This window comes from Oryctolagus cuniculus, chromosome 13, assembly GCF_964237555.1.
Source record: "Oryctolagus cuniculus chromosome 13, mOryCun1.1, whole genome shotgun sequence".
Taxonomy (NCBI): Eukaryota; Metazoa; Chordata; class Mammalia; order Lagomorpha; family Leporidae; genus Oryctolagus; species Oryctolagus cuniculus.
In genome coordinates, this window is record NC_091444.1 from 97,963,458 (window position 1) to 97,978,948 (window position 15,491).

Consider the following 15,491-nt stretch of genomic DNA (forward strand, 5'->3'; position numbering starts at 1 on the left):
AAAAAACTTTTTTGTTTGTTTAAAAAGCAGAGTTACAGCGAGAGAAGTGATACACAGAAAGAGAGAGAGAGAGAGGGAGGGAGGGAGAGAGAGCAAGCGAGCATAGTCTTTCATCCACTGGTTCACTCCCCAAATGGCTGCAATAGCCAGGACTGAGCCAGGCTGAAGCCAGGAGCCAGGAGCCAGGAGCCACTTACTGGTCTCCCAAATGGGTGGCAGGGGCCCAAGTACTTGGGCCATCCTCTGCTGCTTTCCCAGGCACATTATTAGGGAGCTGGACTGGAAGTGGAACAGCTGGGACTCCAACTAGTGCCTATATGAGATGCCAGTGCTGCAGGCCACAGCTGGTTTTTTTTTTTTTTTTTTTTTTCAAATTTTGCTACCTATTTGCTCCATATTAAAGTTTCAGCAATTGTTTCTTTAAGATTTATTTTTATTTATTTGAAAGACAGAGTTACAGAGAGAAGTAGAGACAGAGAGAGAGGTCTTCCATCTGCTGGTTCACTCCCCAGATGGCTGCAATGGCCAGAGCTGTGCCTATCCGAAGCCAGGAGCCCGGAGCTTCTTCTTCTGGGTCTCCCATGCTGGTGTAGGGGCCCAACGACGTGGGCCATCTTCTACTGCTCTCCCAGGCCATAACAGAGAGCTAGATTGGAAGAGGAGCAGCCGGGACTAGAACCGGAGCCCATATGGGATGCTGGCACTTCAGGCCAGGGCTTTAACCCACTGCGCCACAGCACCAACCCCAATAAATAAATATTTTTTTAAAAAATTGAGTCATTTGGCCGGCGCCGCGGCTCACTAGGCTAATCCTCCGCCTAGCGGCGCCGGCACACCGGGTTCTAGTCCCGGTCGGGGTGCCGGATTCTGTCCCGGTTGCCCATCTTCCAGGCCAGCCCTCTGCTGTGGCCAGGGAGTGCAGTGGAGGATGGCCCAGGTGCTTGGACCCTGCACCCCATGGGAGACCAGGAAAAGCACCTGGCTCCTGGCTCCTGCCATCGGATCAGCGCGGTGCGCCGGCCGCAGCGCGCCGGCCGCGGCGGCCATTGGAGGGTGAACCAACGGCAAAGGAAGACCTTTCTCTCTGTCTTTCTCTCTCACTGTCCACTCTGTCTGTCAAAAAAAAAAAAAAAAAAAAAAATTGAGTCATTTTAGGTAAGCTATATTTTTATAAACATTTTTTTCATTTCACTGAAGCTCTCAAATTTGAAGCTTTTTCAAATTTAATTCATTTATAATTTCTTTTTGATGTGTGCAATTTCTTTAGCTATGCCCTTCGTCCTGTTTTAACAGTTTTCCTTTGTATCTGAGAAATCTTCATTTCTCCTCATTTGTTAATGCAGATTTCATTTGTAGAGCAGTTTTAGCTCCATAGCAGAAAGCGTAAGTTTTCATATATCCCCTTCATCCACATACGCAGTTTCCCCTACCATCAGTATCCCACACTGCAGTGCTCCATTCATTAGAACTGATGAGCCAATACTGACCCATCATTGCCACCCCAAATCCATAGTTTACATGGAACTCATTCTTAGTGTTATATATTCTATGGGCTTGACAAATGTATAATGAAATTCATCTACTTTTATAGAATTATACTTTCATTGCCCTGAAAATTCTCTGTGCTCTGCTTATTTCTCCAGAGAGAGAGAGAGAGAGAGAGAGAGAGAGAAATACTGGTGTCTTTGTTGTTTTGATGTGTACTTTCCTAGTAACGTACGATGCTGAGCATATTTTTGTAAACCCTGTAATCTGTAAATCTTTGGTAAGGTATCTCTTTAGGTGTCCTGCCCCATTTTAGAGTTGTCTTCTAATTGTTGAGTTTTAATAGCTCTTTGTATAACTACCCTTTACCAATATATCTTATGCAAATTTCCTTCATGTGTTTTTGCCTTCCCATTTGCTTGACAGTTGCTTTTGCAGTTCACAAGTTTTTAATTTTAATAACTTATCCATCTTTCTTTTATGGATTATTACTCTGGTGTTATATATATATATATATATATATATATATATATATATATATATATATAAAGTATTGCCAAATCCAAGGTCATCTAGATTTTTCTCTTAAGTTATCCTTTGGGAATTTTATGTTTTACATTTAGGTCTGTGACCCATTTTCAATTGGTTTTTGTGAAGCCTGTAAGGTTGATGTAGATTCATTATTTTGCACATGGATTTCCAGTTGTCCTAGAACTGTTTTGTTGAGAAGACTATCCTTTCTCCACTGAATTTCCTTTTCCCCTTTGCTGAAGGTGAGATTATATTTCTGTAGGTCTATATCTGGGTTTTCTAATCTGTTCCACTTACCTATATATCATTTTTTGGCACTATAACCCTGTCTTGATTGCTATAGTCTTCGAGTCAGGTCCTGTCAGCCTTCGTTAATTCGTCTCGTTCAATAATGTTTTGTTTATTCTGGGTCTTTTGTCTCTCCATGTAAATTTTAGACTCAGATTGTCAATATCACAAAACAATTTGCTGAGGAGCTGGTGGTTTGGACTGCTGCCTGTGATGCCAGCATCCCATATGAGTGCCGATCTGAGTCCCGGCTGCTCTGCTTCTGATCCAGCTTCCTGATAAGGAGCCCAGAAAAGCAGCAGAGGGTGGCCTGGGTACTTGGGCTCCTGCCACCCTTGTGAGAGACCCAGATGGAGTTCCTAGTTCCTGGCTTCAGCCTGGCCCAGCATCGGCCACTGCAGCCATTTAGAGGTGAACCAGAGGAAGGAAGATCTCTCTTATCTGTCTCTTGCTCTCCTTCTCTCTAACTCTGCCTTCCAAACAAATAAGTAAATAAAAATCTTTTTAAAAATTTGCTGGAACTTTGAGATCACATTGAATCGATTGATAAAGTTGAGGGAAAATACTATTTTAGGATTAATGATTCCCATGAATTCCTGACCATGAATGTGGGCTGTCTCTCCATTTACTTAGTTTTCCTTTGATTTTTTCATTAAAGTTCTGTTTTTCCTGAAATAGATCTTCTATACATTTTGCTCCATTTATACTTAAAAATTTCATTTTGAGAGTGTTAACATAATTGGTGGAAGGTCTTTAATACTAATACTGTTTTTATTTATATACTCACTTTTATTATCAGTCTTGCCCTGGGTTTGACAATTTAGTCTTTTCATGATTAATTTTTGTATTTTATTTTATTTTTTAAAGATTTATTTATTTACACAGAAAGAGAAGGAGAGGCAGAGAGAGAAAGAGGTTTTCCATCCTCTGGTTCACTCCCCAATTGGCTGTAACAGCCAGGGCTGGGCCAGTCCAAAGCCAGGAGCCAGGAGCTTCCTCTGGCTCTTCCCACGTGGGTGCAGGGGCCCAAGGACTTGGACCATCCTCTACTGCTTTCCCAGGCCATAACAGAGAGCTAGATTGGAAGTGGAGCAGCTGGGACTTGAACTGCTGCCCATATAGGATGCTGGCACTGCAGGCGGCGGCTTTACCTGCTACGCCACAGCTCTAGCCCTAATTTATGTATTTTAAAGACATAATTAATTTCTACTCATTCATGTTATTCTTTTATGTTGCTGTTCTTTAAACAATTTTTAAGATAAATACTTACCTCATTAACTTTCAATCTTTTATGTAGAATTTCTCTGAGTTAAAAATCTTTTAATTTTCACTGTACTTTCTTCTTTGCTCAAAACTGTATTTATAAATGCGTTTTTAGAATTTCAAGCAGATAGATATTTCTAGTATCTTAACTGGTAAAATTTCTAGTTAACTTTTCTATGTTCAAGGAATCTGATGTGAAAAAAAGAATCTGATATGCGTGATAGAAATCTATAAGAATTTGTTAAGATACAATTTACATTCATAAATGCTCCCCATGTATTTGAAAACAATGCATGGTCTGCAGCTCTTGGACACATTTATATATATGAGTATCTATCCATCTCCATCGAGTTAATCATGTTTTTTCAACCTATATTCTTGATTTTTTCTCATGTGCTTTATTAGTTACTAAGAGATATGAACTTCTTTTGCAACTGTGTGATTGCTGCATCCTATATTGTGAGGTTATCAGTTCATAATAGTCTAAAATTATCTTACCTGCGAGTTAAACATTCACTGTAATTATTGATTTATATATGCCACATTATTTGTAGTTTTCTATTTCTCTTTTTTGGCATTCCTTTTAATTTTTTTTTTATCAATTTGGAAGTTACACATTTTCTCTGTATAGTTTTAGTCATTACCCTAGAAATCATAACTTGGACACTTAATTTATCCAAGGCTAAACTTCATTAGTAAAAATAATTAAAAAAAATAAAATTATATACTAGTTCTGAAAGTAGGAACTTTAACTCTATTACTTTTTAAAAAAATGTATTTATTTATTTGAGAGGCAGAATCACAGAAAGAGAGAGAGAGAGAGAGACAGAGAGATCTGCTGGTTCACTCCCCAAATGGCCTCAACTGCCAGGGCTGGGCCAGGCCGAAGCCAGGAGCCAGGAGCCAGGAGCTTCATCCAGATCTCCCACATGGGTGGCAGGGGCCCAAGCCCCTGGGCCATCTTCTGCTGCTTTCCCAGACGCATTAGTAGGGAACTGGTTCGGAGGCGAAACAGCCAGAACTTGAAGTGGCGTGCCCTTAAGGGATACAGGTGCAGGTGGCCACTTAACCTGTGTTGTGCCATGATGCCAGCCCCTCTCTGCCCCTTCTTGACTTAGAGGGTTATTGTGCTACAATACTGTAAGATATTATGATTGCTATTTTATTCACTTTGTTCCTCACTGTGATCACTTTGCTTCTGTGTCAACTACATTCTTTAAACTGTCTTTTAGAGAGGGTCTCTTTATGGTAACACTTTCCAGTTTGCATTTTCTGACAATGTGTTTTTCTCCTGGTCTTTCAAGGATATCTAAATCTAGCTTAGTAACTTTGGGTCCATCCTCCCAACCCCCCATAATACTGAAGAAACATTCCACTGTATTCTGTCCTTTTCGAAGAGTCAGCTGGCAGGCCAACTGTTGATCTTCGTAAGATAATTTGGCTTTTTCTTTTTCTAATGAATTTCTCTTGTCTTCATTTTTTTTTGACAGGCCTGACTATGGCTTATTATTTGTCTTCTTGATAATTGTTGGTTTTCTTGATTCTGTGGATTGTCATCTTTCCTGGAAAAAGTCTTAATTGTCATCTCTTCAACTACATGGGGTCTTCATAAAAATCCTGTGCATATTTTTCATAATAAGCATTCATAGAAAATGCATATTAGGAAGAAAAACCTATGCACGGATTTAATTTTTTTCCAAAATAAACTTATACTAACTTGGTATAACATTCTGAGCAGGATCTAGTTTTAGGCACTAAGAAGTTTGAAAACAGCCCTCAGCTGAACAATAGGAATTTTGCTGAAATTAAAGCAAGAACAAATACCAGATCTATGGTAAAGGTTGGGTAAAAGAATGGTGAAATAACTGATACCTTATGAAAAGTTTATGATGACAATAACTTAATTAACTCAAAAGTTTACAAATGGATAACACATTTTCAGATGAGACAGGATGATTTTGAAAGTGAAGACCACAGTGAAAGACCACCAACACCAATTTGCAAGGAAAATATTCATCTTGTTCATGCCCTAATTTAAAAAGACCTAGCAGAAATGATAGCCAACATTATAGACATCTCAATTGATTCAGCTCGCACAAGTCTGAGTGAAAAAACTAAAGTGCAGAAAACTTTCTGCTCAATGGGTGCTGTGCTTATGTCAGTTGCAGAAAAAAAGCAGAGCTTCTAAGGGAAATTTTAAATGAGCAGGATCAAGATCTTGAAGTATTTCTTCCAGGAATTGTAGGAGATGAAACATGGCTTTAGCATTATGATCCTGAGATCCTGAGGACAAAGCACAATCAAAGCAATGGCTATTAAGACGTAGAAGTGGTCCAATCAAAGTAAAGCAGACTGGTTAAAAGCAAAATTCATAGAGCAACTGTGGGGTTCTGTTTCCATTTTCTGTTTTTTTTTTTTTTTTTTTTTTTTTTTTGAGGGGCTGGTGGTGTGGTGCAGCAGGTGGAACCACTGTCTGCAACACTGACATCCCATATAGGATAATTTGTTCTAGTTCTAGCTGCTCTGCTTCCAATCCAGCTCCCTGCTAATGCTCTTAAGAAAGTAGAGGAGGATGGCCCACGGATCCTGATACCTCTGTGGGAGTTCTGGGTGGAGCTCTGGGCTCCTGGCTTTGGCTTGGCCCAGCCCTGGTATTGCAGTCATCTGGGGAGCTAAGCAGCAGAAGCCTGCTCTTTCTCTCTCTGTGTCTCCCTCTCTGGGTCATCCTGCCTTTCAACTAACTAACTAACTAACTAACCAACTAACTAAATCTTTTATATAAACCCTTCAACAGGAGAGTTTGTTGTCTGTCCCTTAATATGAGTAATAGTTTAAAATTTTCCTGTTAAAGCTGGCATTTTGACATTATCTTATATGTTGTACAATACTTCGATTACTGGTTAACATGCATTTATAGAATATCTGATTTAGATATCTTTATGGTAGACATTAGTACTGCTTGTAAATAACTGGTACTTTCCCCTTTCCTTATACATCCTGTCCCCTGTGACTATTCCTGGACAATAAACTTGCAAACTGAGACAGTTGTCCAAACTCTTTCCTTTTTCCTTGGCACAGCAATGGTTAACCTTTGCGCCAGCAGTCAGGTTCCTTCAGTGACCTTGGTGAACAGAGCCCCCTGCTGATCTAGTGTCTTAATCAGCTTGGGCTGTCACCAATTCCATAGACTGGGTGGCTGAATCCACAAACTTTGTTCCCCTGGCTGCAAGTTTGAGATCAGGGTGCCAACATAGTTGGGTTCTAGGGAGGGCTTTCTTTCTGGTGGTTGCCTTCTCTTTGTGCTCACGTGGCAAATCCTTGGTACATATGCAAGGGAAGAGGGAGAAGAAAGCAAGTTCCCTGGTGTCCCTTCTTACAAGGTCACTAATCCCATCGTGAGGCCCCACCCTCATGACCTAAACCTAACCACCTCCCAAAGGTTCCAGCTCCAAGTTCCATAATAACCGGAGTCAAAGCTTCAGCAGATGAATCAGAAGCTGCCGCACAAGGGCCGACATTGAGGCGTAACAGGTTAAGCCACCACCTGCGATGCCGGCATCCCACACGGTGCCGGCTCATGTCCTGGCTGCTCCACTTGTAATTCAGCTCCCTGCTAATGCACCTGGGGAAGCAGTGGAGGAGGGCCCAAGTCCCTGCGTCCCTGCACCCACATGGGAGACCTGGGTGAAGCTCCCGAAGCTCTGGCTCCTGGCCAGGGTGGCCATTTGGGGAGTGAACCAGCAGATGGACGCTCTCTCTCTTTCTCTCTCTTTCTCTGGTTCTCCCTCTCTCCAAAACCCTGCCTTTCAAATAATATAAATAAATATTTAAAATATAAAATAAATTAATATTTAAATTATACAAATAAATATAAACATATAAAAGAGGATGTGCACAGAGGACACACAGCTCAGTCCACAGTGGTGGGTTTGCAGCATCAGAGAGAGCTAATGTGATGATGAGATCTGGGGACTGTTTGTTACCACAACATAACTTCAGCTACCCAGACTGATATCTCTTGGTAGGTGAATAGATTTTAATTTAAAATAAATAGTGATGCCAGCGCTTAGCACAACATGACTCCATATGGAAAAGTTGGTGACAGGGCTGTTATTAAGTGTTTTCTCTGTGGAAATGGAAATCTTTAGAACATTGTGCTTTCTTGGGGCCAGCGCTGTGGTATAGTAGGTAAAGCCACCGCCGGAAGTGCCGGCATCCCATATGGGCGCCGGTTCAAGTCCTGGCTGCTCCACTTCCATTCCAGCTCTCTGCTTTGGCCTGTGAAAGCAGTGGAAGATGTCCAAGGCCTTGGGCCCCTGCACCTCGTGGGAGACCCAGAAAAAGCTCCTGGCTCCTGGCTTCAGATCAGCGCAGCTCTGGCTGTTGCAGCGAATTGGCGAGTGAACCAACAGATGGAAGACCTCTCTCTCTGCCTCTCCTTCTCTCTGTGTAACTTTGACTTTCAAATAAATAAATAAATATTTTTTAAAAAAGAATATTGTGCTTACCTCCTGCTGACCTTCATAATCAATTATTAAACCTGTGACAATCACATGACATCAGCAGAATCAACTTTTTTCTGTGGTTTTGACCCTGAAGGGTAGACAGTGAAAGTAGCTGCTTAAACAGCCTTCATACGTACCACAGATTCATATGTCTGTTGCGACGTGAAGCTTGTCTTTGCTGATCTTGACTCTCTTCTGGAATAACCAGAATGCTAATCTTAAGAAATTCTGCCTATAGATATTTAGAGTCATTTGGAAATTGACCATACAAATGTCAAGTACATGGATTTCAAATCTTTTATTATCACAAGCCTTCGCTAAGAGGTTTCAAGGTTCCTCTAAACCTAAAAGTCCTTTAGAGAACTTAAAAGAAGAGAACTGTTCAGTAGTGGGTTAATATAATTGGTGTTGTAATTAACACATGGAAACCAGCCTTTATCAACAGTTGCTGACATGAGCACAGGTGCCAATGATTCTACTGCCTAATGATAGGAACAGAGCATTCTCACAAAAGGAACTATGTGTAGACATACATACAGTGTTTTAGTGAAATGCCTTTGCAGTGGGATTATTTATGCCAGATGGACTCAAGTGCAATCCATTAACCACCTCTATCTGAACACCAATAAAGGGCAATAACTCTAAAGAAATCAAGAATAAAATCACTCTTGGAAGGCACTGCAATAGCAAAGGTGGCTTTGGGGTTCACTGGCCTTGGATTCAACCTCCAGATATGCCACTCCCAAGCTGTGTGACAGCAGACCACTTAACCTTTCCAAAACCAGCATTCTTATCTATAAAATCACACCCACCTCACTGAGCTATTGTGAGAATCAAAAATAGGAGCTGGCATATAGCAAAAGTTACCTGTTTTACGATGATGATGATGATGATGATGATGATGATGATGATGATTGGGTGCCAGTACTGTGGTGTAGAAGGTTAAGCCTCCACTTGCAGTGCTGGCGTCCACTATGGGTGCCGGTTTGAGTCCCAGCTACTCTACTTCTGAGCTAGGTCCCTGCTAATGCACTGGGAAAGCAGCAGAAGATGGCCCAAGTGCTTGGGCCTCTGTACCCACGTGGGAGACCTAAAAGAAGATCCTGGCTCCTGGCTTCAGCCTGGCCCAGCCCTGGCCATTGTGGCCATTTGGAGAGTAAACCAGTGGATGGAATCATCTGGAAACTGATTATCTCTCTCTCCTTCTCTGTATTTCTACTTTTCAAGTAAATATTTTAATAAACTTATCTTTTTAAAAAAGATTTATTTATTTATCTGTTTAAAAGGCAGAGTTACAGAGAGGGAGAGGCAGAGAGTGAGAGGGGTCTTCCATTCACTGGTTTACTCCTCAGATGGCCACAATGGCCAGAGCTGTGCTGATCCAAAACTTGAAGCCAGAAGCTTCTTCTGGGTCTCCCATGTGAGTGCAAGAGCCCAAGGACGTGGGCCATCTTCTGCTGCTTTCCCAGGCCATAGCAGAGAGCTGGATCAGAAGTGGAGCAGCCGGGACTTGAATCGGTGCCCATATGGGATGCCGGCACTGCAGGCTGTGGCTTTACCCACTATGCCACAGCACTGGCCCCCATAAAGGTTATTTTAAGGATACAGATAACTAGCCAGATGAAGAGATGCACAGGATGAAGTCTGCAAGGGTCTTGAGCTAAGGAGCTTCCATGGCCAAGGATTTGTGCCTCCTGGTGTAGGGATGAGGTCTTATTTACCCTCCTATGAGTTTCCATGGGTTCCGCTCTCCAGAAGCCCTCTGAATCCTGTTCTTTTGGGCTTTTATGGAGATGTCATCGCATATGCAGGATGGAAGCATGAACAACCATGTAGCAATGTGAATGGATGAAAAGGGAATGATCTAATGCTAGAAGACTGGAACCCAGTGAGGCCTGACTGTTCAGATTCTTTTGGGTTTTGCTGTATTCATTTCTCCCAAGTATGGCACAGGATCCCTTCTGAAGTGAAGATCTTGTGACTTATTATCAGAGAATATTTTTGTGGACACCTCCAAGACAGAAATGTGGGGAAAGATTAGAATATATTTCTATTTCCTGTGGTCTGGCTTGGTGAGAGAAACGAGAGCAGGAGAGAGTGGGAGAGGTAGGGAATGCTTTCTTTATTTTTTTTTTTTAAGATTTTATTTTTTTATTTGACAGATAGAGTTACAGACAGTAAGAGAGAGAGAGAGAGAGACAGAGAGACAGGTCTTGCTTCTGTTGGTTCACTCCCCAAATGGCCAATCCGAAGCCAGGAGCTGGGTTCTTCCTCCCGGTCTCCCATGTGAGAGCAGGGACCCAAGCACTTGGGCCATCTTCTACTCCCCTCCCGGGCCACAGCAGAGAGCTGGACTGGAAGAGGAGCAACCGGGACAGAATCCGGCACCCCAACCGGGACTAGAACCCCGGATGCCTGCGCCACAGGTGAAGGATTAGCCAAATGAGCCACGGCGCCGGCTTTCTAAGGCTTAAAGCACTTCAACGTTACAATAAAAAGCTTCCTCTTGAGTTTGCTCTGCTTCAAGCTCTCTGCTGTGGCCCAGGAGGCAGTGGAGGATGGCCCAAGTGCTTGGGCCTTGCGCCTGCATGGGAGACCAGGAGGAAGCACCTGGCTCCTGGCTTCGGATCAGTGCAGCTCCGGCCGTAGCAGCCATTTGGGGAGTGAACCAATGGAAGGAAGACCTTTCTCTCTGTCTCTCTCTCTCACTGTCTAACGCTATCTGTCAAATAAATTTAAAAAAAAATTGTGTAGACTCGACCTATGCACTCCCCACCCCCCCACACAAGTAGTTAAGGCACCACTGATTTATGCCAGGAGGCTGTAGGTCAGGCCACAGGTTGAGTCAGAAGCAACACTGATAGACAGAGCTTGTCTGCAGGGGTGCACTAAGGCTTGTTCCACAGGCTCCTCAGCTGCATTTCTCACTTAACGTGAAGTGCGCTAAGCAGTTGCTTTTCTGGGTGCAGGCTCATTTGAGGAAAGTCTGCCTCACAGGATCTGGGCCTGCACTCTCCATCTGAGGCCCTTGATTCTCTCTTAACTCCAAGAGATCAGAATCCAAGCGTTCCAGGTCCAAGACACCTGGCCCGGAGTAGGACCTTGCTGCCAGGAAGCTCCAGGCCACACAGTTTGGAGTGCGGACACATTTCGGGGGTGCGGACTGTATGCTCATTCAGTAGGACTGCCTTAGTAGCACAGAAGCCATAGATTCCCAGTGTTACAGCCTCAGTTGCACCAGTAACCTACTCAAGCCAGCTTTCACTCAGCGAAGTCCTGTGGTTATTATGAATGCTCAGGGCAACACTGACTCCTGCCAGGAATGGCAAAACAATGAAACACAGTCCCCGCCCTCAAAGCGTCAGCTATATCTTTGTAAGTAAGATTCACACAGGGAAACATCGAGATCTTACATGGCCGCATGTGATTCATGCACCATGAGTCAGCCAGAACGCAGTTCCTGTGGTGATCTAGGGAAGTGACCTATGGCCAAGCTGCAGCACTCCTAATACCTTCTCAGACCAGATGGTTACCTATGGCTAATCCCCACACAAAGGCTCCTTTTAGGCACAAAGTTTGGTCATATTTCCCTGGCACACAGTCCACAGCAAGATGTACTTTTCATGGATCAGAATTACAGCAACAAGAAAATAAAACAGGCAATTAACCCCACAAAATCAAGAGATCGAGGAACAAGGCTTTTTCCCAGTAAGCGTTCTGCAGTTGAGAGTTTTGCAGAATGCCCCCAAGAGTGTCCTTCACCGTAGCCAAGGCTTATTACCATTGTGTCACAGGTGCGCACTCTTGGGGTCGGATGGGGGAGTGTCTCAGTAACTGGCTCCTTCCACAGCGTGGTCCAGAGCTGGCCATTTGCCTTCTGGGGTTTTCCAATTCGCTTCAAAAAAAAAGTTCTCAACAGCTTGGCTTCCCCAGAAGAACAGCAACGTGTGGGCAGAGAAGCTTTCCTTCAGGGGTCTTCAACACACACCTACCCCCAGGAAGCCACAGCCACACTCAGCCAGGCAAATGACAAGCAGAACAGGGAAGACGATTGATGCTTATTAACACGCAGGTGCTGTGTGACGCTTGGCACCTCATCGTTGGTATTAACAACTGTAGGCTAATGATGGGTCACAATGTTTGTCCATTCACAGATAAGCCTTTGTGGTTAGACAATTTAAAAACAGCTCCTGGCAAGTGGTTTTGTTCTCCCACATCCTGCTTTCCAATTTCACACTCACAGATACACAAGAGAAGATATTTTGTCTCCTTTTTGACTGTGCTAGTTCTTATCCCTTGAAAGGCTAGTGAATAACTCAAGTTCTGCCTGACCAAGCTCTCCAAAGGATGATTCCATTGCCACATAAGGAAGCTAAGAATCCTTGATAAGGAATTTGGCTTGGAATACACTTGATGGCAATGCTTAGATCATTACCTTGGACTGACCCAAATAAGTTTCAGAACAAAATTTTAGTGATGGTCATTACTCTTTACATCAATGCCTCTTACTTCATGCCTTGTGCTTTTCCATGCATATCTTACTTAGCTGCAGTCCTTTAGGGGTGGGCATTATTTCTACCGTTTTGCAAAAAGAGGAAACTTGGGATCAAAGGAGTTAAGTCACTTGTGCCAGTTGGAGTGTACACTTAGGATCGCCAGTTGTTCACCACAGCTCAGGTTGTTTGAAAAGGTTACTGGCTGGCTTAGGGAAATGTGACTTCAAGTTCTTGGAAAAACAGTGAAAATATCAAGACCAGGCCGGCACTGTGTCATAGCAGGTCAAGTTGCTGCCAGCAATACTGGCATCCCATATGGGTGCTGGTTCAAGTCCTGGCTGCTCCAATTCCAATCCAGCTCCCTGCCGATGTACCTGGGAAGGCAGAGGAAGATAGTCCAAGTCTTTGGGCCCCTGCACCCATGTGGGAGACCCAGAGGAAGCTCCTGGCTCCTGGGTTCTGATCAGCCCAGCTGGTGGTCATTTGGGGAGTGAACCAGTGGATAAAAGATCTCTCTCTGTCTCTCTCTCTCTCTGCTACCACCTCTCTGTAACACTTCCTTTCAAATAGATAAATAATTCTTAAAAAAAAATCAAGACCTGTCAGTTTTTCATTGATAGGATTTATGAAATCTTCTCAGATTTATTCTCTAATATGAATGTTAATATGCTTTGTCTTTCAAAGTTGCCATTTCCCCCCCCTTTAACAAGTAGTTCCTCTTGTATTCTATATGAACAGACTTCAACTGTATTGGAGAAAATAAATTACAATATTGACATTTTTTTTTTTTGACAGGCAGAGTGGAGAGTGAGAGAGAGAGAGACAGAGAGAAAGGTCTTCCTTTGCCGTTGGTTCACCCTCCAATGGCCGCCGCGGCCAGCGCGATGCGACCGGCGCACCGCGCTGATCCGATGGCAGGAGCCAGGAGCCAGGTGCTTTTCCTGGTCTCCCATGGGGTGCAGGGCCCAAGCACCTGGGCCATCCTCCACTGCACTCCCTGGCCATAGCAGAGAGCTGGACTGGAAGAGGGGCAACCGGGACAGAATCCGGCGCCCCGACCGGGACTAGAACCCGATGTGCCGGCGCCGCTAGGCGGAGGATTAGCCTAGTGAGCCGCGGCGCCGGCCTAATTACAATATTGACATTTTACATTACTGCGTAAAAAACATTCTCCCTCTGTAAATTGTTCATAAAAATCATTGTATTGGGGGCCGGTGCCGTGGCTCACTTGGCTAATCCTCCGCCTGCGGTGCTGGAATCCCATACGGGCGCCAGGTTCTAGTCCCAGTTGCTCCTCTTCCAGTCCAGCTCTCTGCTGTGGCCTGGGAAGGCAGTGGAGGATGGCCCAAGTGCTTGGGCACCTGCACCCTCATGGGAGACCAGAAGAGGCATCTGGCTCCTGGCTTCGGATCGGCGTACCTCCGGCCGTAGCAGCCATTTGGAGGGTGAACCAACGGAAGGAAGACCTTTCTGTCTGTCTCTCTCTCTCACTGTAACTCTACCTGTCAAATAAATAAATAAATATTTTAAAAAATTATTGTATTTATCAGGTAGCTGAAAAAGCACTGGGTTTCAGCTGTTTGCTACTTAAAGTTGTATATTCTTGGGGAAGAAGCAAGAATTCTAATCTTCATCAGAATATTGTTGGAAAAATTTTTGAAAAGCTAAAAAGTAAAGCACTTTGTAAATTTTAAGATGCTATGCAAATGTAGCATATTTTCAATTACCAATAAATGATAATTATATGTTATATATTGTCATACATATACATAATATATATTATACTATGATGTAACTATATTACAAGTGTAAGATAATTATTGCATGGAGTTAGGAGCTAAAGAAAAGATGATTGTCCATCTGCTGCAAAGGATTGATCAGACTTATCTAAATGCTGGATCAAAAGACAAAGATATGGCTATAGGAAAGTGAGAGAAAGTGGGAGAGGTAGAGGGAACACCTGGGAAGCTGAAAAAATGTGAGAATGTAGATAATTTGTGAATTTCAGAAATGGTGGCAGGAACTGTCCTGTGGTTGAGCTAATGAATACAGCTAGAGACTCCTAATTATCCAGCAGATTTCCTGCAGAAGTGCTAAAAAGACATAGGCGGCAGGCTCATTTAACTCGCTGATGACTCACAGATGGGCATTATAGTTAGTATGACGGATGAGAAAATCATGATTTAAAATAATTTTCAGTCATGGAATGCTGGTATTTGTGAGACATTTTTATATAAGAATGACAGAAACTTGTTAAAAGGACCTGAGGAGTAAGAGGGACACCCAAGATGATTAAGAAGCCAAACAGCTAAAAGAGCTAAAAGCAAGTCTGCTGGAGTCAGGACACCCAGGTTTAAGCCCCAACTCTGCTGCCTATTAGCAGGGAAAGGAACGGGCTAGTTACTACCTCTGCTGTGCGTCAATTTCATGAAGTTAATTACATGAGATAATACGTGGTTATCAGCTTTGCACAGTGCGTGAGCCATATGGTCAGCCCTACAGAAGGTTTAACGTGGATGTGGCCCTCGGTTCCCCGGAAATGAAGGATATGACAGGGATAGAGGGAGTGGTCATATCAGCAACAGAAGTCACTGCGGTAAGTGTCCAGCTGCTCCACCCTCCGCGCAGAGGCGATGCGCGAAGCTGCCATTCAGAAACCGGGACTTGAGGGGGAAGAACGAAGGCTGCGCCCAAGGAGAGACAGCCGGGGCCAAGGTCCACCGCCAGAGGACTGTCCCCTTCTCTGCCCAAGGCGGGGAGTAAGGAGCCCTTCCTTCACCCGGGAGGGATTTAACTTCTACAGCCTCCAGCCCCCGAACCCCGCGGACCTCCTCCCACGTCCCCTGGTCCCTCACGCCCTCGTGCCCGCGGCAGCGGACCTCCGGGCCGGATGGCGGCGCTGTGCGACCCAGAGGGCACTAGC

The 15,491-nt window shown here is 43.9% G+C and overlaps 1 pseudogene; it reads left to right on the top strand.

The window, feature by feature from the left end:
• The window catches only part of LOC100357784 (ADP/ATP translocase 2-like), a 143,245-nt pseudogene extending 127,755 nt beyond the window's left edge, over positions 1–15,490 (top strand).
• Position 15,491: the final 1 nt, after the last annotated feature.